Source organism: Anser anser (genome assembly GCF_964211835.1).
Source record: "Anser anser genome assembly, chromosome: 18".
Lineage (NCBI taxonomy): Eukaryota > Metazoa > Chordata > Aves > Anseriformes > Anatidae > Anser > Anser anser.
Genome location: NC_139739.1, coordinates 4,659,654 through 4,687,615, shown reverse-complemented (window position 1 = coordinate 4,687,615; position 27,962 = coordinate 4,659,654). Strand labels below are relative to the sequence as shown.

Below are 27,962 nucleotides of genomic sequence, written 5' to 3'. Positions count from 1 at the left end.
CAGTCCTCCATTTCACAGACCTTCCTGGTCACTGGGCTATAGCAAGAGAAGAGTTACTCTTTCCTTTCAGTAGCTTCAAAAATTACTGAAAAAAAGTTCCGCAAAGAGAGAGGCAGCCCATAAAAGTTGAGGGCATCGTTTCACAGCCACCCACCCACACCTGCCTCCTCAGCAGAGGCAGGGAAAGGTGGGAGGGCTTTGAATGCACCAACAGGAAAAAAAGTTCAGCCCCAGGATGAGCGGGATTGGTGTGGCGTGGCTGAGGCAGGTGAGGGTGGCACTCCCCTGCTCAGCGGCACAGAATGTTCCAGCAAGAGCTGGGCCTGGAAGCCACAAAATGGCAGCCGTGAAGGGCTGGGGCTTGCCGCCTACCTCAGGAGCTGCAGCTTCCCAAATGGCTCTTGGTTTGGCTGGCCATGCATCAAGGACTGGGGTAAGATGACTATATACGTGCATTTTTCTTTCTTTTGATTAGAACATGCAATGGTTTGATACCCCTCGGCTGCCAGTGCTGTAATTTCTGAGGGCTTTGGGCTCATGCTGGGGGTTGTGGCTGGTAGGGTGTGTTCGGACTTGGGTGTTGCACCAGTCACAGCTGTCAGCAGTAGCAGAACCCAATATCTTGTAGGTTTTCTGGATGTCAGTGTCTTGTGTAGCATATTGGGCAGAGACTGATGGGGAGCCCTACGATGAAACAGTGTAAAGAAAGGTTGGGGAGAACGCCCGTGCATTTTCCTGTCAGGGTCCCAGCTTTTACCTCAGAGGTAAGTTTTGCTGTGCAGGTAGGTTTGTGTTAGTTCAGGAATGGGATAAGTATGATGGATATCTTTATCATGGGTTTATTCTATGACTTCTGGATGTTAACGTTGTTTCCTAGCCATAGAAAGCATTTTGCATGACTTTCCTGTGAGCAGTCTTAATCAGTTTGCTTCCAACCTTCTAGCGCATGCAGTTGGCTTTAGCTGCAGAATCCTTAAATGCTATGGGCCACACAAGCCAAAAATCAAAGGCAAAACCAATAACCAGGCAGATGTAGGGACTGGGAGAGCTGCAGAACTTAGAGGTGTAATTGAACCCAGGTGTTCAGGTGGTTACCAGGTGTTTTCCTGTTAAAGCTGTAGGGTCTGAGGAGCCTGCAGGCTGGACACTACTTCCCACCTCCTGTGTGGCCATTAATAAGCATGTGGTTCAGGACTGTGGGCCATGGGGGAGGAGAGTTGGGCTCTCATCCTGAAATGGGCTACCTGGTTTTTTTTCTGTTCATGGTCTAGGCTTCCATGACCTCCAAAGCTATTCCTATTAAGAAATTGTACATGGAATGACATATTTACTGGCAATGTCAGCTGATGTTTATAATGATATGATTAAATAGCAATTACTTTCCTTACTTCCTCCTCAGTCTTCCTGCAGAGAGTTGTGAGAAGAGCATGTTGAGATCTATTCTTGATGAAACTGTGCAACTGCGCTTTTTTTAATTACTCTCTTAGCAAACACTTTATCTGCATAAATCCAATGTACGAAACCTGGCAGCGCGTATTTAGGGCACTGAAAACCTGATATAAGTTTTCATGGGTCAATGCATTAGTAATGACTGAAATATTAATTTCTTGGATTTTATTTTATTTTATACTTGGTATTCTTTTACAAAATCAATTAGTAATGACCGTTCACTGGCTGTTAACATATATTAGACTACTGCATTTTGGATTTTGTTCTTGATATAGAATTGATTTATTTGGGCTAACTTCCTGCCCAGTCATGCTTGCCTTCAGAGCTCCCAGGTATTTTGTGTCGATAGATTACAAAGCTAAGGTAATTTGTGATGATCAGGGTGAGTTGCTTGTCTTCCACTTTTCTCACGCAAATGTTTCTGCAGATCTGTATTGTACATGTCCTTACACATAAAATTTGACTTTTACTATTATTCATTCTTGTAAATTACTTATCATCTTGGCACTAAGGCAGATATGGAGTCTTCTACGCTGGTCATGGCTCTATCTCAAAATATAAAACATAACTGTATAACGTATGAAGAGAAGTTAAACTCGTTTAATAATAAGTCATTGAAAGCAAATCTAAATGCCTTTCTTTTTGCAAGACATAAATTCAATCTGTTAATTTTACCTGCTATGAACTCCCCTGCAGGCAAGGGTGTTCACGTCAGCTGTTAGTGAGTGGTGGTGAAGCTTACTTTCTCATGCAAAATTTCCTTATCTTTCATTTACGTTATGTGGTTCTTTAACTGAATAACCCTTGTGCAAAAATAAATACTTTCATAGTTACCCTCAAGGAAAAGTATATCTTGAAATGTAAAGATTGGTCAAGCTGTGGTTCAGCAATGTTTGTCTCTTTGCACAGTAACATTGTTTTAAAGTGTAAGGCACCTGTCCTTAAAAGGTTATCTGAAATAGCCTTCACATAAAATGTTTTCAAATAATTCCCCCTTAGTAATTTATCAAATAGCATTTCTTCCTGCTTCTCCCAGGTTACACTGAAGACTGTGGTGCTCTCTTTATTTAGTTCCTGATGTCTTCTCTGTATTTCAAATGAAATGCAGAATAGTGTCCCTTAACGTCTGAATGAAGCCACATTTTAGGAAAGGGTCATTTCTTATGCTGATAACTAATTGAGTTGAAGCCACATTTGTTTTGTGGTTGTTCAGCTCGTTCGTTAGTATTAGGGGAAAAAATGAATCTCACAGGAATTTCAGGAAGGAAGTGGGGAAAGAAACGCATTTCAGGTTCACTGTCTGAAGGAAAAATGACCGTCCCCTGATTCTATCCTAGACAATTTTAGTGAGTATTAAAATAAACCACTCCTTTTTGCTTGCTTACGTTCCTGTTTTATGTTTTTCTGCAGTGTTTGTCTTTCTGTGTATTCAAACATTTTGTTCTATTTATTTTTTGAGCTTAACATAGTTTTTAAGAAAACCTTACAAAGCATTGACTACAACTGTATCTCATTAAGTATTTCTGATTTTTCAGCCCTCCTGAAATTACTACTGTTGTGCATCAGCAGAGTCAAAGCGCTTTAGTACATCAGCTAAATTATTAACATGGTTTAGTGGGAGTGTCAGTAGAATGATAAGCCAACTAGTTCCTATGCCTCTCATCATACTTTTAATCAGGGTTAGCAGAAATACATTTAATATGAGATTCTACAATCAGACAAAAATAGCGGTGATCCAGCCTTAAGATTTGCTGTTTATCCATCTCATCCCTAATAGCAATCAAACAATGTAGGTAGCATGGATATGGCTTATTACAGCTGAGACAGATACATTTGTTTGCTCTGTTATAATTTACCAAGTTGGCAGATGCAGGAAAATAACTATGGGTAAGATATGCATGCTGGACATGGTGTGGTTCTAAGAGGTGCTAAATGGAGCAGAATTAAATGAGAAATTCTTGACCTCATGGCAACTGAAATTCAGAGAAAATGACCTTAAAAGTTTTTCTTTAAGTTTCATGCAGGAACCTGCAACTTTTACTACAACTCTTTTGGAAGAAATACTGGAGTTTTGAAGAATAACAGAACAGGTTGTTTTCCTTGAAATTTCGTATCACTCATGATAGGGAATCAGTATGTTAATTTTCTGGAAAAAAATTCTTATTACAAATTTTGACTGGCCACATGATTCCGTAAGAGCATGAAGAGATACAGGTTGTTGCAAAAATCATAGCAGGCATGGAGCTAGGCAAAACGCCCTTTAGCAATTGAGACCCAATGTCTGTCTGTAGTACAGATATAATATAGCTTGTTCATTGACTTCTGGACTGTGGCTGCACTCTCTGACTCCCAAACTATTCCACTATTTCTGCTTCTTTTTACTGTGTGCTTCCCCCTTCAATTTTATCTTGGAAGAATGTGTGCTAAAAGAAAGTAACTAAATAGCGTTGTTTGTTACAAAAGACAATTCTGAAGTGGTCAATGCATTGTATACTAGGGCAGATGGATGTGTCTGAGAACTACTGGCACAGATCTAACCTTACAGTCAGAACTGTACAATCTCCTGTCTTACCTGGCTAGTCCCATTCCCCTCAGAGACTTCTGCGCCTCTCTAATCCATCCAGACTGGGTATTTAAAATAATTTCATGTCAGTGCTTCCCCTTACACATAAGTGTAATTTGGTACCAGAAAGTTGTACACGAGATGGAACTTTTAAAATATGTTCATAGAAATAGTTTAAATCACAAGAATAACTCAGTACAGAATGTTCCTGGCTGCAGGAAAGAGGATCCAACTCAAACACTGTCAGATTTCTGGAATCAGAAAGGTATTGAATGTTGGAGGTAGTTCAGAGGGAAGAGTGAGCTGTAGGGACTCATAAAAAAGCAGCATTAAAGGAGTGAAATACATGGAGTTTGGCTGAGCAGTGGGTACAGAGAGACATAATGGCACACAAATGTTTGAAGGATCTGAGTACCAAAAAGAGAGTGGAATTTTGAATGGGGAAAAATAAAATAAAATAAATAAATAAAAAGATATTTTTTTTCTAGGAGCAATGGGTGAGGTGTTGTGCAGCACATCAGGAAATACTGAGAGAGTTCTGAGCTCTGGAATACTGGTGCAGTAGCTGCCCTGAGAGTAGAGTGGGCACCAAAGGAACTTTTCAGTACTGGGTAGGATCTTGCTTTCTCACAAGTTGAATTTTCTGGGTGTAATTTGTTATTTAGTTTTTGACAAAATGTCTGCCACTTCCAACAACTTTTTTTAAATCATGAAATCTGTACCACCATTAATTCCAAAGTAGGCTATTTTGGTGGTAAAGCACTGGAGGGTTCATACCTTATCCTTTATCCTGTTATAGTGCAGAGAACCACTAAACCCCACATTAGAGGAGTCACATGAGATAAGCAAAAGAGCACCTGCATAAAAGCCTTTAGCTTGAAGATGTAGATGAAAGCAATCATGGTCCCATTTTAGAAAAAAACAAAGCAGTACTTTTCAAGCTGCAGACATGCCCAGGTCTCGGGGACTCGGTCTTAAACTGAAACAAGAATAATTCACACTTTGTGTAGTTTGTACTAAGCAGAGACTCAAGATGCTTCTCTTTATTGAGCCATCATTTAGTCAGGAGCAAAATCAGACAAAGCCCTGAAAAGTCCTTCCACGTATGTTTTTGCTACCAAAACTGTTCCGTGTGACTTGTCTCTATGATTTTTTTTGTATATGATGCCACACTACTTAACTTTCCAGAATAGCTCTTTTTAGGAGGTCATTTTCACATGCTGATGAGATAAAAACTTACTAATTCAATTGTTGAAGTAATATAAGAATTTGGCAAATGAAGAGGAACAGGACTTTATTGTGAAAATGCTTCTGTAACCATTAGCAGCTCTGATTTAATGTCAGGCTTAACTGTTCATCTGAACCAAAATCACTTGTTTGTGGAGATGCTGAATAATAGCAGATATCTCTGATAGCAAACCACCAAGTCTGTATGTCTTGCTGTTGTGTTGTGTATTTTTTTAGATGTAGAGGGACACTGGCACAGAAAAAAATCCCTGCACAAAATTGGTAGCAGGAAAGAATCTCTGACTGAAGAAAACACTGAGAAGTTTTTATCTTATGATCTGTTTTCCAAGATACCAGCAGGACAATATAAGAATTGGAGAGGGAGGTCTAACTAAATATGCTAAATACCTGAAGTCTCGCTGAGTCTCCTGAAAGATTAGTGGAAATAGATGGAATGGGGATTTTTTTTAATCTTTTTAAATACCCAGTGGTGCAGCATGTGACTTATTTGTTAAGTGGATTCTGAAATGTTGCACATTAAGGGGTTGATTTCAAAGGACGTCAAATATCTGCCAATAAATTTGGTGGGCTGCAAAACTTGTTCTATTTACAAAACTGGATAATGCCTCTACAAGATAAAACATCATATATAATAGCTGGTGAAGGTAGAGCTTAAAGTTGGAGTTTCACTTGCATGGAGGGCAGTCCTGAGTGGGAACTCTCTAGAAGAAATCCGGGCTGCGGTTCAACAAGATTTGGCATTACAGAAATCTTGTGTTACCTCTTGTTTCATGCAGGGAAAAAAAAAAATGCAATCAGCTTTTCAAATCAGAATAAAAAATAAATAAAATTTTTGCTTTTTTTTTTTTTAAATACCCCCAACTTCTTCATTGAAATGGTGAGAACATAATTTATTTGATGAAAAAGCTAGCTTTTTCATTGAAAGTTGAATGTTCTACAACATCTTGTTTTGTGCTTTCATCCAAAAATGGAAAGACTTTTCAATGGAAGCTTTGGGGGGGGGGGGGGAGTATTTACAAGCTCTTGTGGAAACTGGTATATGTTACTTGGCCAGAGGTCTTCTAATATAATTGAGATAATTGGCAGAGGTGGAGGGTGTGGAGACGACAAAGAATTACAAATGCTGAGATCTTCAGAATTTTGTTGAACACATAGTATTTTCCCTCGAAGTTAACAGTTAAGCATAAACCTGAGATTGAAACTTTACTTTTTCATAGTGATGCTTTCTGAAAACAGGAAAAGATATCTAAAAAGTATTTTCTTTAAAATACTATTTATGATAGACATGCTAGTGTCTAGAAGTGTATTTATTGCCTCACAAATGCACCTTGAAGTAAATATTGTACTGAAAATAGCTAGACTTTTATTTATGCAGGATGTCTAATAATGAGGCAGATGTATCCACATCCTGTTGTGAAAATATGGAGAATTTATCATCTGTCCTTGTGAAGTGGAGACAAGGGCAAGTTGAGCTGTAAATAGGTTTGGTTTTTGAACCCATTCACCCTTTCTTATCTAGGTCAGGATGTAATCCAGAGACAGAAGCACCTTCCCTGACAGCTCTGGTGTTTGCGTTGCTGCAGAACTTGATCAAAAATTCCCACCATGCACGATCAATAACAGTGGCCGTTGAAGAAAAATAGAACAATTAGTAACCCAAGTGAGCAACATGGGGAGCTGAAAGGAGCAGGCTAGTGAGGAACGACACAGATAGATGCCAGCAGTAAAGAGTGGGAAAATAAAGTAGAACATCTGTCCAATTTACCTAATTGTGTAATAAAAGTAAAAGAAATCTTACTTCTTGAAGTAGTGCACTGAAAGTTTGTGCACAAAATATTCAAAGCATGGCACAGTTTGAGAAAAGGAAAGGTGATAATACCCTGCATTGCTGGAAACTAGACTAGGTTTTCTTTTGGTGAAGGTCACGGCTGATGATTTGGATTACTAAGCTGAATGCTGAAGCAAAGAGAGACCTGGTTGCTCATTCCAGGTCTGCTTCTAACCAGCTATTTCCCCCAGTTTGTGTTGCTTTTTATTTTTTACCTTATGTCTGTCTTGAGTAAATCTCAAGATCTTCAGGGAAGTGGTGGACTCAGGTGGCTTTGACCTCAATCTTGGCTGGAGCTAGCAGGTGTTATAGTAATACAAACTGTATCTCATCATTTAGAACTACAAGAAAATGATACGATAAAAATTACTATGCATGCTTAACATGAGAAATTTGTGTTCAAATATAAAGGAAGTATTAAGTAAGAATATAATTTTTTCAAAGCATGTGATAGGTATGTGGAAGGGGAAAGAAGGGGTCTTGCTAAAGTAGTAAGGCTTTTTCATTCCATGCTTGGAAAAAGTTCAGACATCTGTGCCATGAGATGGTGTTAAAAAAAACAAAAAAGTAATAGGTGTGCCAACCAAAACCTGTGAAGTGGTATTCAAAAGATTACCAAATTCCCAACACTTTTTTTTTTCCCTAGATATCTCTTACCTGGAAACACTAAAGGGGAAAAGTATCTTGATTCAGATGAGAAGTTTTGAAATATCAGTGTTTTCTGCAAGCTGGAAATTCTGTAGTTTGACTCAAGTCAGTAGTGATCCAACACAGCGTGGGTAGTACTACATATTCTGAGGCCAGTATGTGATGCATTCTTTACCATGCCAGCTATTAGTGAAATAGGAGGAAACAAAAGTTTGAGAAGCTTTTGAATTTCTTTTGTGCAATAAATTAGGCTTTGATTTCCTAATAATGATGAAATTAATTTTATATCCAAGACATTGGACAATGCACCCTTGGTAAACAATGAAGAGTGTGAAAATCCCACAGACAATGAATGTTGAAAGCTGTATAATAGTCTTATCACTTTCTGTAGCAACCTTGGTTGAGAGAGCTGTAATTATTTATAAGAAAATGACAAGTGGTCAAGGCTATGCTGAAGGCAATGGCCCTGATATTTGACATTGTAATGCAGCTGGGGAAAAGCTTGTCAAATCAAGGTTGTGTTAATTTATTAGGCAGCTATCTGTGCCAGTCTGAATAAAAGGAAGAAAAAAAGGTGGAATGCTACAGCAAATATTTAATATTTGGGGGATTTTCATCATATGTATACTTTAAAGTAACTATATTCATCTAACTTCTGGTCCAGATGTGTGTTTACGTGTCATTCATGCTTCACGCCGTTTTGCTATTGTGCAAGTCTGCAACTGTGTAAGTGGAATTGAAATCTTAGGTTGGCCAAGTGTGGGATCAGCTGCTTCTCAATAAGCGACATGTCTTTCACACCCTATCTGGTTTAATTCTAGTCAAAATAAATGTTTCAAAATAATTCCTACAGTTCCTCTGATTCTTCATACATATAGTCTGCAAGATGTCAGCAAAGTCCCATAGTTAAATTACTGGGTTAGCACTCAGAGGTGTTGGATTCCAGCCTTGGATGTGCTGTTGATTCCATGTGAATACTTAGCTGGCTAGTTGTTATGCTTTTTTTTTCATGTTTTCTGTCATGCCCGTTCCAATCATGATTCCTAACATGAACTCTTTTAGTTATATAGGTTCCAACAAAATTTTAAATAGGAATAAAATCATCAAAAAGGTAACTTTTGAAGATAAAACTAAGCAATTTCTTGGCTTTCAGCATGCTGTAGTTTGCCTCTTAAGAGGGTTTTGTTCCTTTTTTGTTTGTTTGTTTAATATATGCTAACTAACAAGGCAAAAGCTGTTGACTGAAGCAAAGAGAATAAGATGTGACAAGCAATGTGCAAGAATCCTGGATCCTTGTGTCCTTCCAGCATTAATACACAGTCCTTACGTTGCGTCATTGTGTTCCCAGGCTTTGGAGAGCATTATTACACTGTCCAGACAGGCTTATCTAGGAAATGGACCTTCTAGGCCAGGAAACACTCTGCTAGTTCTCCCCAAGAAACAGCATGTGTGTATTCAGCACAGATGCTGCCCTAGCTATGATATATTGGGAGCTTCATAGTCCTGAAATCTGCAACTCCAATTTTATGACAGAGCACAGGTAGCAGTTATATAAAACATAAGGATTCTGAAGAGTCCCCTAATCTTCCTTAATCTGTTTTTGTTTTTTGAAGCTTTAAAAATAAAAATATTCTGTAAGGATAGAAAAGATCTTTCATATACATGATGACACTTCAAATTGTCATTATTTTTCTCCAAATATTGGCTGTTTGGTTGTTTACTAGTTAAAATTGCATTTGACCACTATTACATGCTAGACCAGGGTGTGATAATGTGTGATACGGCTGCTTTTGCAGGCTCTCCAGGTGGCTATCACCAGTTCATCACTCCTATTTTTCACCATTCATTAAATTATACTGGGAAGAGCTGACTAATCTAACTGTAACATAACCCCTCCTACAAAAATGAGTAATTTTTTGCTTGATCAGTTGATTACTAAGACTTCTGCCATTTTGCAGGATATGCCTGATTAGAGACACCTTTGGCTGAATGTTAAGCATGTGTCTACTGTGATGCAATTCCAAGCACTGCTGTAAATCTGTCTCTATGTATATCTAAGACATGGTTGGCATGAAAAATTATTCGATGAATTGCCAATTAATTTCTTGGTTTGCTCTGTAGGTTGGAGCTGGGCCTCCAGTGGTCTACTGATACGCAATGTTTCCCCTGCCAGACCTGATGTTCCTCATGTTCAGAGAATTCTTGCTGCTCAGTTGGCCTGATACAGTCATAGTCCTCTGGTTTGTGTTGTGGGTTTTATATATGCGCTATGGTGCTTAAATATAGAAGCTATATACAGACTGCTTTGGACATACCTTCTATATCAGATTATATTAGTGATGAAGTCCCAAGGACTGGTGCCACAACGCTGCAAAAGCAAGAGCAACCTACTGCCCCTGCTTGCCAAGAGTTGAGAGATGGACTGGCTGTTATGGTTCTGTTGAGACTGGCCACCCTCTAAATACAGAGCAACATACAGTGACCAGTTTGTGACTGGAAGAGGGAATTGAGACATGGTAACAGTTAAATTGAGATAATTCTTGACGTGGGATTCTTGACAAGTATCCTGGTGCAGGGCAAAGACACTTTCACATCAGTGGTGCAATCAAAGATGGCCCCAAAGCAATTGGCAAGCTAGGATGAGGCTTATTTTCTTAGTTCGAGTTAGGTGACTGAAGATGATGAGTCTGTATTTTTATTTTTTTGTTTGTTTCTGAGGCTCAAGACATGAAAATGTGTCTAAAGTCTTTCATTTCCACCTATTGAAAATGCTTTAAAAAGGAAAGAAATAAACAGATGGCTCTCATTAGCAGAAGAGTGCTTTAATCTTTTGCACATTTTAAATTTTATTTTCCTTTCAATGTTTGTAAGTAAATTGGTATAAAATTAAGACTTCACCAGAGGAATTGAATTTCACACATTTCAGTCCATGAAAGAAGAGGTGGACTTCATCCAAATTGCAACAACTGATGTAATCTTGGCATCACAATTATCTATTATAATCAACAAATGCATTCTAAGGGAACGAAATGCTGTGAGGCTGGCCCTTACGCATCTTACTCAAGCAAAGCTCATTTGAAAGTCCTGTGTACAACTGGGTGTTTTGTCTCTACAAGTCAACCAAATAATTTTTATTTTAGTCTGGAAAAATACAGAACTCATCATTTTAAGAAACGTGCAAGAAACTGTAGATAAAATTTACTAGTAGTATAAATTGCCGAAGTTGCAGGGACATCAGTGGAGCTATATAATTCTCATCACAAAATAATCTCCCAGTAGCATGCTCTGGTGGTCACTTGGCAAATGTTAAAATACTTGGATTCTTCTTGTAGCTCAGTAACTTGCTGTTCTTTAACCAGAGGGCAAAGAGGACACTAATGCCCCCTCCTGAAGAAATATGGGTTGTTAGAACCAATGGCTTCAGTTTGTGTCTGCAGTTTATGCTTCTTAAATTGTTTCAAGCCACATCTTTAGGTCCAAAATCAAAATGTGTTCAGTCAAAATACAATTTCTGTTTAGATTCACAGGGGAGAGACAATGCTACTTAAGTATTAGCAAGTCATGAGTTTCCTAGATCCGTAATTATGAGCTGTACTTCTTCAGAGTGATCCACAGGATCTGTCCGGAGGAGATTCCTTGTAGCACTGCGATGAACAGCTTGGAGTTACGCTATGGGCAGTGGTTATGTCATGTGGTTTGTGTATTCATGTACTGATAACATTGTTCTCAAATGCGAGCAGAAGGTTTAATATCTATACTGTAAACAGTACTACATTTTCTTAAGGTTTGTTTTATATAGCAGAAAATGAGTCTGATCTCTCCTACTTATTTGAGAAAAATGTTGAAAACTGGAGAGCTGGTAGATTTGCAACAAAACAAAATTAAGTTGACTCTCAGGAGAAAAGATTTTTATTCTGTCCCTTTAAAAACAGATTTGGGTATAAGGTAGATTTTCTACTTCCAAGAGGCCTTCTTTTTCTGAAAAAGAATGTTTATTTTTGGTACCACTGTACAACATTCTGAGTTGAAAAAAAAAAGCTTAGCATTTCATTTACATTGAAGCATTTTATTTTGAGCTTAATCTTTTAGAACACTAGATGTTTTGATACGAGCACTCTCACTATACTATAAAAACTTTCAGGTTTTGATATTTAAATGCATTATTTTAGATGAGGAAAAGTTTCAAAAAATAGCTTGTCAAAATCTGAGTAAAATACTTGGCATGATTCTCCCCTGCAAAGTTTGCTTTCCTTGATATTTAAACAAAAAATGTTCTGTGTCTGATTGAAGTACTTTGGACACAGTTCTCTGGACAAATTCAGCTGTTTCATCTAGGCTGCTGGGGCGGCCAGAGAGCTTCATCTTGGTTTTGCTTTTCTGTGATTTCTAGGCTTCTTGGGGGTTCAGTTCAGAATCCATGTGATTCAAATTAAAGGAAACTTGCTTTACCTCCTTTCTGTTAGTTTTAGTTTTTGAAAATTGGGTGTAAATGACACTACTGGTGCCATCTGTTTTCTTGGAAGCAGTTCAGATGTCATCTCAACAATATTCTGGACCTCAAAGCTTTAGAGATGTCAAAAGATCTTTTTAGAGGATCCTCCTGCCTTATGGCCAAATTAAGTCCCCTGCATCAGTTGAGAGAAATGTTCTGTCTTGTTCCGAAGTTTCTACAGAGATGTAAAGTTCATACACTCTGTCTAACGTGTACCCGTGCTGAAATAACCTTACTGTTTGAAAGCTCTTCTTGCTATCTACCCTGGAACTTTACTTTTTTTTTTAACCTTACTGCTTTTGTTCCCTCCTTCACAATGAACATAGTATTGTTAAGAACAAAGCAACGGTGTTTTTAGAGACTACAGACAGCTCCACCCTCAGTTCTTCTCACCATGCATATACATTTGCAGTTGTACCCCCATGTGTGCACAGGGTGTGTCTTGTTAGAACCATGGCACTCTCTGCTGAGGATAACCACTTGTTTGAACAAAAGTAGAAAAATTAGGTCCTCATAAGCATTTTACAAAGCTGTCTTTTATCATCTGAGATGCTTCCTGCATGAACCAGATAAAGTTATCATAGTGACAAGTCAATTATATGCCAACATTCTTGCATGAAAAATAATAATTTCCAGCAGAATGTCATACACAGCGCTGGATAATCTGAATACCTTTAAATTCATGGGGAAACAGCTGATTTTTAAAGTAGTGTTGCCTTCTGTTCCATATGTTACATTTGGATTCAAATGTAGATGCCCGTATTCTTGGATGCCACTTCTATAAAATGCCAATTTTGTTCTGTCATATTGATACCTCTTTCTTCAAGTGATACATTTTGTTAATAATTACCACATTGCAACTACCTCGGGTGAGTTAAAAAAGAGTTAACTAAAAGTTACACTGAAACCTGGAATCAGTCTAGTGGGTCTCAGCTGAGGAAAAAGTTCAGAGGTGGAGGGACAGAAGTAGCACTCCTTTCACAATGTTTGTGTGGATTTACTTGAAGTGTAGGAGATGTTTGGGAATTGGCAAAAACCAGGATGCTGGACCATTTACTGATGTGTTTTGAATACTGAGTTCCTTTTGCTCAATCAGAAGCGCGGTTCATGTTTTCTCTCCTGGAAGTCTAGAACCTCTGGTGGTATAAGGTAGCATTTGCTCCACTAAAGCTGTCTATGCTGGCAGAGCATCCTTCTGTTTTGTATCTAGACACTGAAATAGAACAGAATTGCTTTTTGACTATGCCTGTTTACTTAGGTTCAGAGACTACTTGTTTCACCTTCTAAGGAAGGAAAAAGTACAAGGCCTGATCTTGGACTCACTTAGCTCTATTTCATACCTCATGTAACTTCATTGGCCCTAATGGAGTTACTCCTCATTTACAGAGATATACGTTAGATCAGAATCAAGCCTCCAGCTTCTATGTGCTGCTAGTTGAGCTGAAGAGTACATAACCAAATTTCAGCAGCAGTTATCTGATCTCAGCGTAACAGATAAAAAGGCACTCCCAAGAGTAGAAATCCCCTTGAGCTGGTACAGAACAGAAAAAGGCAGTTATGTGAACTGCATGCTGTTCTATGAAGAGCAAACATTAGAAGGACTCAGCTGAAATAAACTTCCCATGGCAATACAATTTCAACACTGCTTGTAGATTTATTTCACAGATTCAGAAGAGCAAATAGGAAAAAAATAAAAATAAGAACTCCAATTAAAATTATTGACTGCTCATTTTATTTGAAAAATGAAGATTTTTCTAATGATCTTCCTTCCTCCTCTTCTGCTCCTGGTTGCAAGCAGTGAGGAAAGCCTTTTCTTTCCTGTGAGGGATGTACAAACTCATGAGTTCATGAAAAGTTTTCTGAGACTATGATATTTACTCTAAACCCTTAAGTTTAGAAAATCCAGCAGTGCCAGTTGTATTGGTCATAGATATTTATAGCATGGTTTCACTGGTGGTTTGTTTGTTTGTTTGTTTTTTAGGAGCATAATAAGCCATAGGCCCCTCTGAGATTCAGGCATGCATACCCGAGGGCAACATGTGCCCCCAAACTTGCAGACATTGCCACAAGATTTTCTACATGTTTTCCAGTTAAATCTTTAATGTGAAAGGGATTTAGAGCCCTGAACTTTTGGAATACTGTATTTGTAGAGGATGCTTTCAATAAAGCATCCTCTGAAGTACAAGGCCAATACGGTTGTTCCATTGGATGAGCTATAGGCAAACCATATATTTATGTACCACCATGCAACCTTTTTTAACCAAATGTAGAAAGGCCTTTTTAACCAGATTTTCTTCTGTTTTGATTTGTTTTAAGGCAGCATTCTGAATGTGTATCTATATAAAAACAAACTATAGCTATTCTTTCTTCTAGCTGCTAATGACCTGTATAGGTGTAGTCACGTATTTTTCTGCCTGGCAGGTTCTCCTCTGATGTTTATTCTTCCCCTGGAACGTGGTTTTGTTCCATCAAGCTCCTGTTGCCTTTGGTATCATTCTCCTGTCATCTTCAACCCATCCCCTACATCTCCTGTCTTTTCTAATAGGCCTTTCTTCCCTACTGCTGTCTGAAGGCCTCTTTCACTTTGTTCTTAGTAAAGTGATGTTCTTCTTTTCTTTGCCAGATTCTGTCCCTCTTAGAGAGATGGTCTGATGGATGTCTTTGCCATTACATCCTCTTTCAGCTTTATTTTCGGCTTCTGCAGGCCATCATTCCTGGCACACTGTCAGCTTAAAAAGTCCTTGTCTGTCACAACCATTGGCTTGGGGCATCGCTGGCTTCCCACTCCTGTTCCAGTACATATTTTCTCCCTCAGTCTTCAGCCCCAAAGTGAAAATTTAAGCTCTCAATTTCATAACATGGTGATTCTGTCAATACCTCTGTCTGAGCCCTTGCCCTTGTCAATACCTCTGAGTTTATACTTTTGTTAACTTCAGGCCAATCTCAGATTCTTTGCTTTTGCAGGAGAATATCTTGTGTAAGAGAATGAGAGGTGATAACAGTAGTGAAGCTTGTTTTCCTGACAAGCCTTTAAAAAGTGATTTTGTTCTTCTGAGTCTTTATTTTCCAGCTGTCCTAACAACAACAACAAAGTTAGTACATTTAATGGCATTAGGAGACTTAAGTTGAAATTAGGGCAATTTATAACTTCAGTACTGTTGATTTGTTGGTATCCTTATTAGGGCTACTGCTGACAGACTACTGAAGCAGTGTGGGGGATAAATTCACTGCTTCTCTAAGCTCCCACTTTAATACACCACATCAGCGCTCACCTGACTGTTCTTCTTCACCCTTCGTTAAGAACTTTTCAAGCTTAATAATAGAGAATGTGGTCCTGTACCCCTCCAGGAAGATTGAGGCATTGTAGTTACTTGGTTTAAAAAAAAAAAAAAAAGTGCATTAATGAATGCAAACGCCCAGTGTTGATGCCAAACCAATTGCTTTGCCAGCCCTTGAAGCACTGGTTTTATCTTTAGCATTGATTTAAACCTTAAGGAAAATCTGTCAGGAGATGAGCCGCTTATTGATTTGGTCTTCAAGGCTTTCTTGTATGTCAGCTTCTGTGAGAAAACTGTGTAACATAGAAAATTGGCAAAGAACAACTTTGTTTTGAATTGGCAACCCTTCAGTTTGGACATGCATTGTGTTTGAGTGTTCAGTCTTTCTGTTGAGCTTGTATTGTAACTATTGGTCCATTTCTAATCGAAGTAATCAAAAAAAGGCTTCAGGGTGTGTTTTGCACTTTCCTTAGAATCTGTGCCCAGAAAATAGGGAATTCCTTTATTGCTAGTAATGCATCATCTTTTCTGTGGCAGTGATAAGATGATCTGGCATTTTGGTCTGGGTTTTGAATGTTGATTTCCCTGTGCAGGTGTTACTCTACCGATGGCTTCTGTTGGTACTGTAGCTGACACTGCAGCTAAGGTAGAGGTGCCTGTGCTCAGCATCGCATAGAGCAGTCTAGGTAGCTGGTAAATGGAAATGGACAGGAAGGCAACTTATCTTTAGTAGGTCAGTGACAGGACAGAACACAGCTGAGGTCTCTTGGATCTTGAGGATATTCCAGCTACTAGTCTGTCTGTAGGGGGACTTCTTAAATAAGAATTGTAAATTACTAATGTAGTAAGAGGAAAGGTATACGAGTAGTTCAAAGTACTTACAATATGATTATACCTCGCCCTGTCCAGCAGCTTTAGCATTCTCCTTGCTTCGTTGCAATATCCCAGGCATAGCACAATTCACAAAAGATCTTAGTAAAGCAATGTTCCTTTTTACTTTACCCATTTCCTCTTTTAAGAAGGGATATCCTGAGTATTGGGTTAGGAACTTACAGGCAGGTTTAGATATAATACTGTTTTTACTTTGTAGACTTTAAAAAAAAAAAATATAATAATAATAAGCCTTGTAATTCAGACAACATCTAATGAGTGAGAGGTCCAGGAAAAATGGGAAGCTTCCAGAGAAAATAAAGGTCTTTTTTTTTTTTTCATAAGTCCTGACACAATGAGAATGAAAATGCAGAAATAAGTTTAAAAGAAAATATTGTGAGAACAAATAATGAGAATCTCACTTAAAGTATTACTTCTGTGCTTCATCCATTCAATATATTTACTAGTATTTCTAGAATTCTGTCTAGAATATTAAGTATTTCAAATAAAAATATCTCCGAATATGATCACCAGTGCATGCAATTCTGCATATTATGGGAGAAATTTACTATTAATTCTTAACACTTTCTGCTGCGTTAACTGCATTATAATAGAATAAGAATGCAGTGTTTGCTTCTCTAGAAACATGAGTTTATTTTGCATCTACATTGTAATATTAAGTCTCTATTTACATAGTTATATTTATGCCCTTTGAATTTAATGGACACAAAAGGAAGATTATAAATATTTACCTAATTCAACATCTTTATTTTTTTCATCAAGATGCTAACACTTCTTAACGTGCAAACAACATCTTTTCTAAGATTTGGTGTATTTCTTGTTATTTGAAATTAAAGAGCATATAAAAGGTACTGTTACTCGCAAATGTGTTTTAAGTGCTAATGACACAGTAGTTATGCAACACATTTATGAAAGTAAATAAGTTTAGTTTTGATAGTTACATATTTCCGTGTTTTCTCTAAAATTGCCAAAGGGCAAGGAATGATGGGGGAATTTCCAAAACCTCATCCCCAGTACAAGTTAGCAACTACAATGCTCTGAAGCTAACAGAGAATTTCTGTTTAGAGGCTACATGGTAATGCAGAAATAAAATGGATAGGAAGAGAAAATGTTGATTTGATTGTTCTGTGCATAGGAAACTGAGGCAGAGTTTCAATGAATTAACCAAGGCAATGAAGGGAGTAAATAACAGAATGGGTATATTTTAAGTGTTTGTATTCTTGTCTCCTGCATTTGACTTAAGGCTTTTTTTCCTATGTGATAGGTGAACCCAAGTCCTTTTGAACAGGCCAAAGTTGATCTTAAGTTCTAATCCCTGTTACTACATACCAGCATAGAGCTTCACTATAACAAGTTTCACTTAACAAGCAAGACCAAGTGTATTGACTGGGAAGTAAGTCCCACTGTCTTGAGATTGGTAACTGTTTCCTTTTATCTTACTGGGAGAAAAATCTGGATCTGACCAGGAAAAACAAGCTGAATTCTCAAAATATAAGGGTTACCGTATTCAAACAGATATAAATGGTGTTTCAGAGTCCCTCTTATGAAGGATCTAGAAGTAGTGACCTCATTACCCTTCCTTCATCCATTGCCAAGAAATTTTAAGTCAGTGGTATAAGTTAGGACTGCACTTATACATAGCTGAATTTTGACGTGTACGGATTACCAGCTGGATCCTAGCATCTATCAGAAGAAAGAATGGAGGGTTGGAGAAACCAAACTTATACTTGACCGAGCACGTCTGTGGAGATGAATTTACTGCTTATTTATTAAGATGTTGAAAAGATCTGTTCATCAGAGTCAAGTCAGAAGCAAGCATCCTTCCCAATGTAGGCATGTTTCCCTGTAATTAGGATTTGAACTTTCAGTCTTAACTGTAGGGCTGATGCTTTTGAGGGAAAGTATCTGTTCATCTTCAGCCAGTCCATCTGAAGAAATAAAATACTGAGAGGAGTACAGACTGGAAGGGATCACTTCACAGTATCTGAAAAGAATGCAGACTTGCTCAAGATGCTTCCTTTTGCACCACAGAAGAATGAAATATAGGATGGATGAGGTGTAGAAGGAATCCATCAGATCAGAGCATGTTGTTTCTGCAGGTGATACTGTAAAGTATAAGACCTTGGCCCTAAAATGCCCTTGGCCAGTTGGGCAGAGCATCAAACAATGTGTTCTTTTCAAGGGGAAATGCTACACTGGGGCTCTGGGGCAGCAGTAGGCATGATATATATCACCTTAGTTGACTGCAGGAGGTAACATCCTAGCTCACTAGAGAGTTGTAGCTACAGGCAGCGTGCCAGGTGCCACATCATATAGCCCCAGCTCTTCAGATTATTTTTTTTTTAATAAAAAAAGCAAGCAGACAGAGAGAAAAGAGGTGTATTCAAGCTCAGCCTCAACTGGCATTTAGCTTTTATGTCCATTACAGAAGTAGTATTTCAGGCAGCATTTGTTGCAGCACGGGGTCCCTGGGAATTGGGATGTGAATCTAATGGAGGAAATAAGTAGTGTATGCCAGTGCATCTATAATAAAACACTAATCCTACCCCTTTTGAGTTCAGACTTCTAGAAATACGCTGTTCAAATCCTGTGTAGAGTTTGGTCTTTTTTTTTTTTTTAAAAAAAAAAAAGCAACAACTAACCAATATATTAAAGTAATACAATTTGATGGGTCCACCTTCCTGTTGTCTTTTTCCCATCTGAAGCATTACATCTGTTATCATTTGTGCTGGAGGGTGTGATTATCCTCTATAGATAGAAATGCTCTATTGACTGAGTCAAAGGCATTTAGTTCGTCCAGAGAAGTTATTGTTTGGAGGCCAGAATGTCTCCAGTTCATATCCTAGTTCCTGTTTCCATTATTATGTGTGTGTGATATTAATTTCTGTCTTTGAGGGGAAAAAGAAATCCATCTACTGCTATGAGAAGAGGGCAGAAATGAAAGTGAGTATCTATGGACATCTCCCCTGGCATAACTTTTCATCTTGGCAACTGCAAATCATTAGAGTTTCAATTCAAATTCACAACTAATGCAAAAAAAAATAATAATAAAGTTGGAAGATGTCCAGATTATTGCCTGGGGTAACTTTGTTTCCATTTCTTCAGTAGAATAGGGCTTAAATCTTTGTAAATTATAAGAAATTTAAAAAAATTGAAGAACTACAAAATCCAATATAATTAACATAATGTATTATGAGAGAAGTAACTCACTCTAGCAGAGCCTCCAATATCAGTGTATTCAGCACAGCAATACAGATCTTTGCATGGGTTAGGAAACTGAGACTGTGAAACAATCCAGCCAAACACTAAAACAGCTGCTGTGATTTATACTTAAGAGAAATGCGTTATAGTTGTCATTGCTTTTTATCCCAGCCATAGTGTGGCAAATTACATTCTACTGTCGCTATTTATAAAATACTCTTTTGCATGTTTATCACCAATACACAATCACTACAATGGCAGCAAACAAGTAAGATTCTTTTTAAGAGTTATTCTTGTTATTCAAGTGGTTTATACTAGAGGTAGCCAAAAATCGGGAGAGAGAAAAAATAAAATGCAATTAAATCATTTAAGTCACCTTCCTCTAATAAAGGTTCCATTACTTAAGAATCACAAAACTTCCTGAAAAATGGTAACACGTATCAAGTAAGTGTGAACATTGTAAGAGGAAAAGTGTGAGACAGTCCGGTGCTGTGCTCACGGCTGTCAGACTCATCAGTTGCAGATCCTCAGAGGTCTAGTTCTCAGCCTGCAACTCAAATCCTCAAACCTTCTATCAGTGTTACTGGAAAAAAGATCTTCCTTTTTCCAGTTACAAGCTTACAAATTTAGCCTTAAAAGTTCCACATCTGAAATACAAATCTAGTTCTTTGGCATCCTTCATCCATACTCGCATCCATTTAGCTGTGTTATTGTATAGCTGTCAGCAAGCCAGAGTGACTCAAGTCTCATAGAGAGCCATCCAAAACCAAACACATGCAAAAAAAATTGGGGGCAGAGAGCACTTGGGTGGCTACCCTCTCCTACCTCTGTGGAAGGCAGCCAGTTAATTTATTTAAAATAAAAGTGTTTCAGCCAGCTGTGTAGTGGCACTTGGCTGCCCTTGCAGGGCCCTCTTGGCATTTACTCTGGTCGTGGTGTAACTTAAGTATTCAGAAGATGTAGAGGTAGCCGTCAATACCTAAGGCTGTATGCAGAAGGAAGAAATACAATACCCCAGCAACAAGCCTGACCCTTCTAGTTCAGCAACTATGCTTGTGCTGCTGCTGAGGTGAAAGGCGCAGATGTCTGACCTCTCCCTGGCTCTCAGCCTGGTGTCGTGGTTGGCAGCTGTCTTCTCTGGGTGCATCTGTCAGGACTGTTAAACCACATAGTATGAGGGGCTACATACCTATTTGGGAACGCAGGCCACAGCAGAAAAAATGAGGAGGAACTATGAGTAAAGACTTAATTCCAACAAGCTGTTTCTATGAATACCTCAACAAAGAGTGTAACTGAGTGGAAATTACTGGCATCTCTTGCATGCTGAGTATAAAAGCTGGTTTTCCCTAAACAGACACACTTAGGACAACAAGGACTTACTTGTCCATATCTTCCTGAGATATGATGTTCTTGACTTTGAGCCATCTTTTCAACTTTCAGAGGCATTTTTGGTAAGCCAGACTGGTGTGTTCTGTCATGTGTGTTGGTGAAGTGGGGCTCCCTCTTCACTGCTTAACCTTCATGGTGGGTCTCTGGGGAGCAGTGCTCAATGGCGGGGAGATGCCATTGATTATGCTCCGAGAGGTACTCTTCACATTCAAAAAAAAAAAAAAAAAGGTTAACTAACATTCAGTGCAAGAGCTTCTAGCTTTAAAAGTGCAGTGTGGCATTGGCATTCTTTAAGCAAGTATTACCACAATTTCTTCTGTTCCATATAAGAGATCGAAGTATTCAAGGTCATGACTCATGCTGCATTGATTTCTTGCCAGGGGATTTAGACCTTAAGTGATGAAATAGGTTGTAAACTGATATTTTTTCAAAAATTAGTAAAGCCTCATACTATACTATAATTGTTAATATTTACTGAGTGTATATATTACTATTCTTTGTTCTATTACTACAGCCTTTGGAAACAGCATTTAAAAGACAAAAGCCCTTTTAGGTGGCCTGCCATACTGTTTTATAGCTTTACTAAATGCTTTCAAAAATAATAAACATGATGAGCCAGGTCCTTAGTTGGTATAAATCATCCTGACCCCACTGGATTACACCAGCTGTCACTCTCTGAAGAGTTGTCCGAAAGAACCTTTCAGTGGATACCTGGCAGGGTTCAGCTGTGTCAGTCTCTGAGCTCCCAGTGGCTCTGCATGTGAATTGCCCCCCATGTGAATTGAGTACTGCATCATCCACCCTGTCTTGGGCACTGGGAGACTTCATGCAAGCCAAACAGCCTCACTGCTGCAGGACCCAACTGCAAATGATGGCATCCATCATAGCTTCTTTTCTACTCAACTGAAACTGGGTTTATGAATCTGAACCGCAGCTAAGCAAAACTTGGCTAGCACTCATTTGAATCTTAAAACCAGTTTTCTTCAGCTGCATTTTTCCCTATTTTTAATTTGCCACTTTTGTTCTTAGTCTTTTCAGTGTTTAAAAACAGTTACTGAATTTTCTTATTGTTTTTTAATAGAAGAAGGTAGATGAAATAAAACAGTGTTGCATTCACAACCACAAACATTCATGCCAGGAGCTTTTCTCTCTGTAGATTTGTCCTTAGTGCCAACCGATTGAAAATTTGGATATAAAGGGGGGAAAATGTCCCTGAAATATGGCAAGTTCAGGAATCATTCACCAGAATTACTGTGATGTGATAGGCTTTGGAGATTTTTTTATTTATTTTTTGATGTTTTGATCTGTCCAAAATAGAAATAGGATTTTAAGTAGATGGTGAGTATCCGTTTTATTATTGGCTGTATATGTTCTGTGTCCAACTGTGCTCTACCCTTCTTCGTTTACTTCTTGGTTACATTGGTCATCTCTGTTGATACATTTGGAATAGCATCTGGATATCAGGCAGTTCAGGGAAGGGTTTTTGACTAAAAAGGTTGATGTTCTGTGAAGTTAAACACAAAGCCCTTTTCGCTATATACACCGCTAATGGATAACTGGATTTTGGCTGTCCATTATCACAAGAGTGAAGGGACATTTCTGTGTGGGTATGTCTTTATGATTCTGCCTGATGTTTTCTTATACCATTTATGGTCTTTCTTCAAGTGAGCATAATGAAAGTGGGTGTAGAGTACACTGCTATGGACGTCTTTGAGTTGTTTCACACATCCAGCACAGCAGAAATCTAACCCCATGGAGAGCTTTCAGAACATAAGTCAGCAAGAACATTTCATAATAGTATGAACCCAAATAGGTTTTGGCTCTTAGAATTACTGAGTAAAATGCTGTTGAGAAATAGCTCCTTGTCAAAGGTCTAAGAATGACATAAATCAGTGGCTGTATCGAGATGGGTAGTAGTTCATCTTGATTCCTGTGGTTAAACCTGTGTTGTATTTGTCATCTACAGTATTTATTTGTATGTCCGCTGGAATTTTACATTGTCAGTGACCACGTAGGCCAGAGGTCCTTGTTCGCAAGTGCAGTGCCTGAGGCTACATGGAAAAGGTAATGTGACCAAAAGCAGAGGTTCCCAGTTGACTTAAAGGATTCAAGCATGTGGTACCATTGCTTTCTGTTTATTTTTTTTTGTAAATTTAGGAAATACCTAGTGTAATTTCCCAATTTGTCAAATGCTGTTTGTGTTTTCAGTGATCACAAATATTCATTTCTCTCTTCTCTGACCATCAAGTGGTAGATATAGTTGTGGCAGCAAAAACCATACTTGTGAATTCATAGCTAGATCACTATGAAGGAAGAGGGAGATAGAGGTTTTACCTGCTACTACAGTCGATGGATGGTAATATGCATGTAGTCACCATCCATCACAATCTCATGCTAAAACCTCAAAAAGAGCTCATCCCATGCTAGCACTGTAATGTTAAAATATATCAACACAGAAAAGGAAATTGTAGCTCACTTCACTACTCTTCAAGCTTGCTTTCTCCACTCCAGTAATGTATATAAAGGAGAGTGGTGACTCTGGGGTCCTCAGTTTTTTCCTTCTTTTACAAGTCCATACAGGAGGTTACAGAAGAGCATCAGTTCTCCTGCACCGTTTGACACACTGCCACACTGCGGCTTGCTTTACACAGCAAGTAGCTGGGTCCTTCCAGCCTGTAATGGAAGAAGATATCTTACTGTTTCTTAAGCATTCTCACACAGAACAAAGCAAGAGTGTGGCTCTTGAAAAACAAAATCCTGTTCTCCTCACCTACACACTATTTAGCATTCACCACCACGGGTTGTAATGCTAAGACTCCAATAAGACTTCATCAGTCATGTTTTTGCAGTCCTGCTGAAAAAAAGTTCAGATTTGATTAACCAATGCTGCACGATGAATGGATAGGGTAAAATTTAGTGAGATTAACTGGGCTGCATTTTAGGTGCCAATCATATTTAAAGCAATGAGCAATGTCAAGATAGATGAAATATGATGTACTGGAGAAGTGTCACCACTGGGAATGAGATAGTGACTCCCACATAGAGCCAGGGATGTATATATTTGCTTTAATAATGTCTGAATGAGAATCTCCGTTTTAATTTTTCATAATACCATTTGGCAGATTTTGAAGGCTGATGATATTTTTCAGAGAAGGCTTGTATCTCTTATTCCAGAGGTGAGCAGAAAAGAAACCCTTCACCAACCTGTTCCTGTTAATTGTTTTGTTATTCGCATACTCTTGTAATTATTTCAGGATCTGTTCCAAATATTTTTTTAGCTGGATCCTGATGATAATGAACTTCTAAGGTCTGTTTTCCTACAGCTTGCAGTGTCATGCTAAATGGACTGCAACAAGAAATGTTGCTGTGCCTGAGCTGTACTAGAGCCAGATCATAATTTGTAAATGTGTTTTTTGGGAGCTGCTGAAATTTCTCACCACCTCCTTGCAGAGAGAGCAGAACAGTGCAGAACACTTCCCACTGCTGAAATCTGAGTGAGATTTTTTTCAGGCTGATCTTCTTGACAGTGACCAGTAAAGCATAAACCAAGACTTCCAAAAAAAGACTAAGGAATCTGGGGTATTGCATTTCCCTTTTGTTCTCTGACAGACGTTTGCAAAGGAACCTGGCATTTCAGAAGGACAGACTATCTGCCTTCTAAGAGGTAAGCCCCACCTTAGGTATCTCGAGTTACCCAGGGAACTTGTCTCCAAACTCACTAGTCATCTGATCACTTTATTATTGGATTACTTAGTATCTTCCCAGCCAGAGTGGAGTGTGTATGCATATATATGTCTTTTTCACACTGGTCTGTCTGTTAGAGAAGATTAAGGAAAGCAGATATGGTAAAAAGTAGAAGTAGAAAGCTGAAAGATCAGCGCGTTTGTATGAGGTGATTAGTACTAAAAAAGATGTATTAAACAACATGGAGCTCACGAGTCTCATTCTGAGATAAAGCTAAAAGTCAGTGAAAACTTGATGTAGATCACAGGTGCTTGGTAATCCTCCAGCCTTGGCCTCAGTTCACGTATGAAACAGTGAGAGGATGGAGAGGCTGTTGATTGACCGTTTGTTTAATTGGCAGTCATTATAGGAGCTTGGGTTCCTGCAACAATAAGTAGAATCCTGGAAGCCATTTGGACAGGAGCATCTCAAATTGTTTCGGAGGCAGTATAATTATCTGGCCTGTCATTATTTTTTGTCCTAATGAAGTGGTTGAAATCTTGCACATTTTCCACTAGTCTTCCTCTCTCTCCCCCCTCCAAAAAAAAAAAAATTTGAACCAGCTTTAAATAAAAGATGTGATTTTTTTTTTTTTGTCCAGTGATATTAGGAAATATTAGTAATAAAAACAGCAACATTCTTAGGTGAAGTAATACCATTAACATATTCATCCTATGTAAGGGCAACATGTATTTCTCCTGTAATGACTTGTGTGGCTTGATGGCAAAGTTATAGGAGGGAGGTTTATTCTTGTTCTTCAAGGGCAACAATATACTGTAGTGGAAACATACTGTAATTTTTTTCTCCCCCTTATCAGACATTTTATTGTTCAAGAAAAAGTGTTCCAGAAGAAATGTTACATGGTACGACTGAACAATGTGCCTGCTGTTTGTGGAGGTAAACACAAAACAGGATGGAAATTAAACTCTCATCAGAAGTGTCTTTTTTTTCCGACAATGAAAATGTTTTCTTCAGCACCATAATGCCAACAATTAAGACACTTCTTCAAAAATAAATTCCAGTTACATTACAGCAGCTATATGTAATTTGATGACATATGGGCCACAAATGTTCTTCAGTACCTGAGTTCATTTTTGTCTTTGTTAGCATCTCACAAGGTTTGTTCCTGCAGATGCTTACCTCCTGTCACTGGGAGGTGTTCCTTCTGCTGGTTGCAATGTAGCAGTGCTTTGGGAGCCACTGTTCTGGGTTACAAACTTCAACCAGCAGCACAGGAAAAGCGAGTTGACAGATCTTGTTTTCAATACTGCTCTATTCTTAGAGAGGAGCTACATTAGGAAGATGAGTTGTTTGAAAGAGTTTGCCAGCAAATGATAGATCCTCTTCTGGGTCATGAATTCTTGTCACCTTGTGTATTAATAGGATCTGCTAAGGTTTCATCATAAGTTTCATTGCTTACAGTAGGTCACGTGAGTAACAGAACCACAAAGAGTTGAGCAGCTGTGACCCACATACTGAAGAAGAAGAGGGAAGAACAGCCAAATAAGGACACAGTGTTTGTGTTGGAGCTTGATTGGCTTAGCAAACATGTTTATACAGTGCTCTGAAAATCAACTGCAAAGTGCTGCAGCACTGTGAAGCATTGTAACTACTGTGGGATTATCTCGGGTACCACATGCCACCCTCACACAGAACTGCACATTTGTGTTGTGGGGAGGTTTGGGGAATGCCACTCTCAAACATTATCCTCTCCCTCTGGAACAGACAGAAATCTTTGTAAGCTTCCAGCAAGTAGCTGCCCGTGTGTACGGTCACAAAGTCTAGTACCACCAGCAATAGGTAGTGGTGCTTGTGTTGGTCGAAGTGTTTCGTGTCATTTACAATAAATGAGGAAAGTTCATTTCTTTGTTATGTTTTCTTGTATTTTGAATGGTCAGAGGTTAGAAATGCTATAGAACAGTAGCACAGAAGACATACCCCTGCAGGACCTGCAGTGCCAGATCTTAATAGGATTGCCTGACTGTCAGCATGTATTCCTAGGCAGCCAGAATATTTTGGACCCACTGAAAGGCAGAATTCAAAAAGACTTCACAGCAGGAACAGAAGAAAGACAAATTCTGTGACCACAGTGCATGTCTGTAACTTTGAAATTTGATGTTGTGGTCAAGTCAGTTTGCAAATTTAATGGAACCAGAGTAGTTTGTACCAGCTGAGGGTTTATTCTGTTGGAATGTGAGTTGTTCTCTCAGCGATAATGGAATGGCTGCTGGGGAAGCAGACAGATTCTCTGCAATCATCCATTGCATTGTATACCAAAAAAATCTGGAAGCAACTGGGACTTTCCTCTTCTCACCCCTTACTGTCACAAATATTTTTTCAGCATTGTTGCCCATAGCGATGCTTCAGTGTCAGACAGAGTATTGCCCTAGTGCAATAAGCTTCCATGTGCTCTTGTGTCTGTAGCTAATTCCTGCAAGACTGACTCAAATTTGAATCTGTCCTTTCTGCCCCTCCTCATCTGCAGAAATAACCCCTCTTCCAGGTACATTGAGAGGTATCTGCCAGATAAGACCAAAAGCATCGTTCCGTGGAATAAGGGAAACTTAGTTTGTCTACTGATGGCAGTATATAACAGTTAGCATTTAATTAAGCAGCGAAGAAATGAATAATTGGCCTATAGATAATGTGAATTAGCCCTTATGTTATACACGAAACTCTGTTCCACTCATTGGACTGTAGTGCAGTGTTGCAAAGTATTAAGCTGAAATCCATGCCCTAATTATTTGCCATGATGTGCATGTCTCAGCTTTTGTACTAAATGAATGTAGGTAAAGATAAAAATGTATTACAAAAAGCTAGGATTCTAATGTAAGATAGGCCAGTGCTAATTACTGGCTAATCATTGTGTTAGAGTAATTATATTATGTGCTTTCACAGCCTTGGTTAGTGCCAAATTGAACACCAGCATATAATTCGCTAGAGAGGAGTTAATTTTTCTTGTTACCACAACAAGATAATATTTTCATTTTTTTCTCAATATTTTTCAGGAATGTAGGATATTACCACTGTTTGGAACAATGTTCCTGTTTTGTTGGTTGTAAGGAATTGTTTTGGAAGTGTTGCTGTTAGATTTAGGGTAGGTTTCATTCTCTGTTGTGCTAATGAGAGAGAGCACTAACAGGTCTTGTGGCCGATCAGTTAAGTGGTTGTGATGATTATGTAAGGCTGCATTTTCAGACTGAGTTTTTAGTATTGGCCTCCTCACTGGAGCCAGGCAAAACTTTCTTCCAA

General features: G+C 38.5%; 2 long non-coding RNA genes across 8 annotated transcripts in view; both read left to right on the top strand.

Moving 5' to 3' along the window:
* Nucleotides 1-27,962, top strand: part of LOC310883694 — a 266,073-nt gene that overhangs the window by 185,217 nt on the left and 52,894 nt on the right. The gene's annotated exons all lie outside the window — the stretch shown is intronic.
* Nucleotides 108-7,261, top strand: LOC310883697. Its single transcript, XR_014573669.1, has 3 exons — nucleotides 108-433; nucleotides 629-764; nucleotides 6,780-7,261. It is a non-coding gene; the product is annotated as an uncharacterized lncRNA (long non-coding RNA).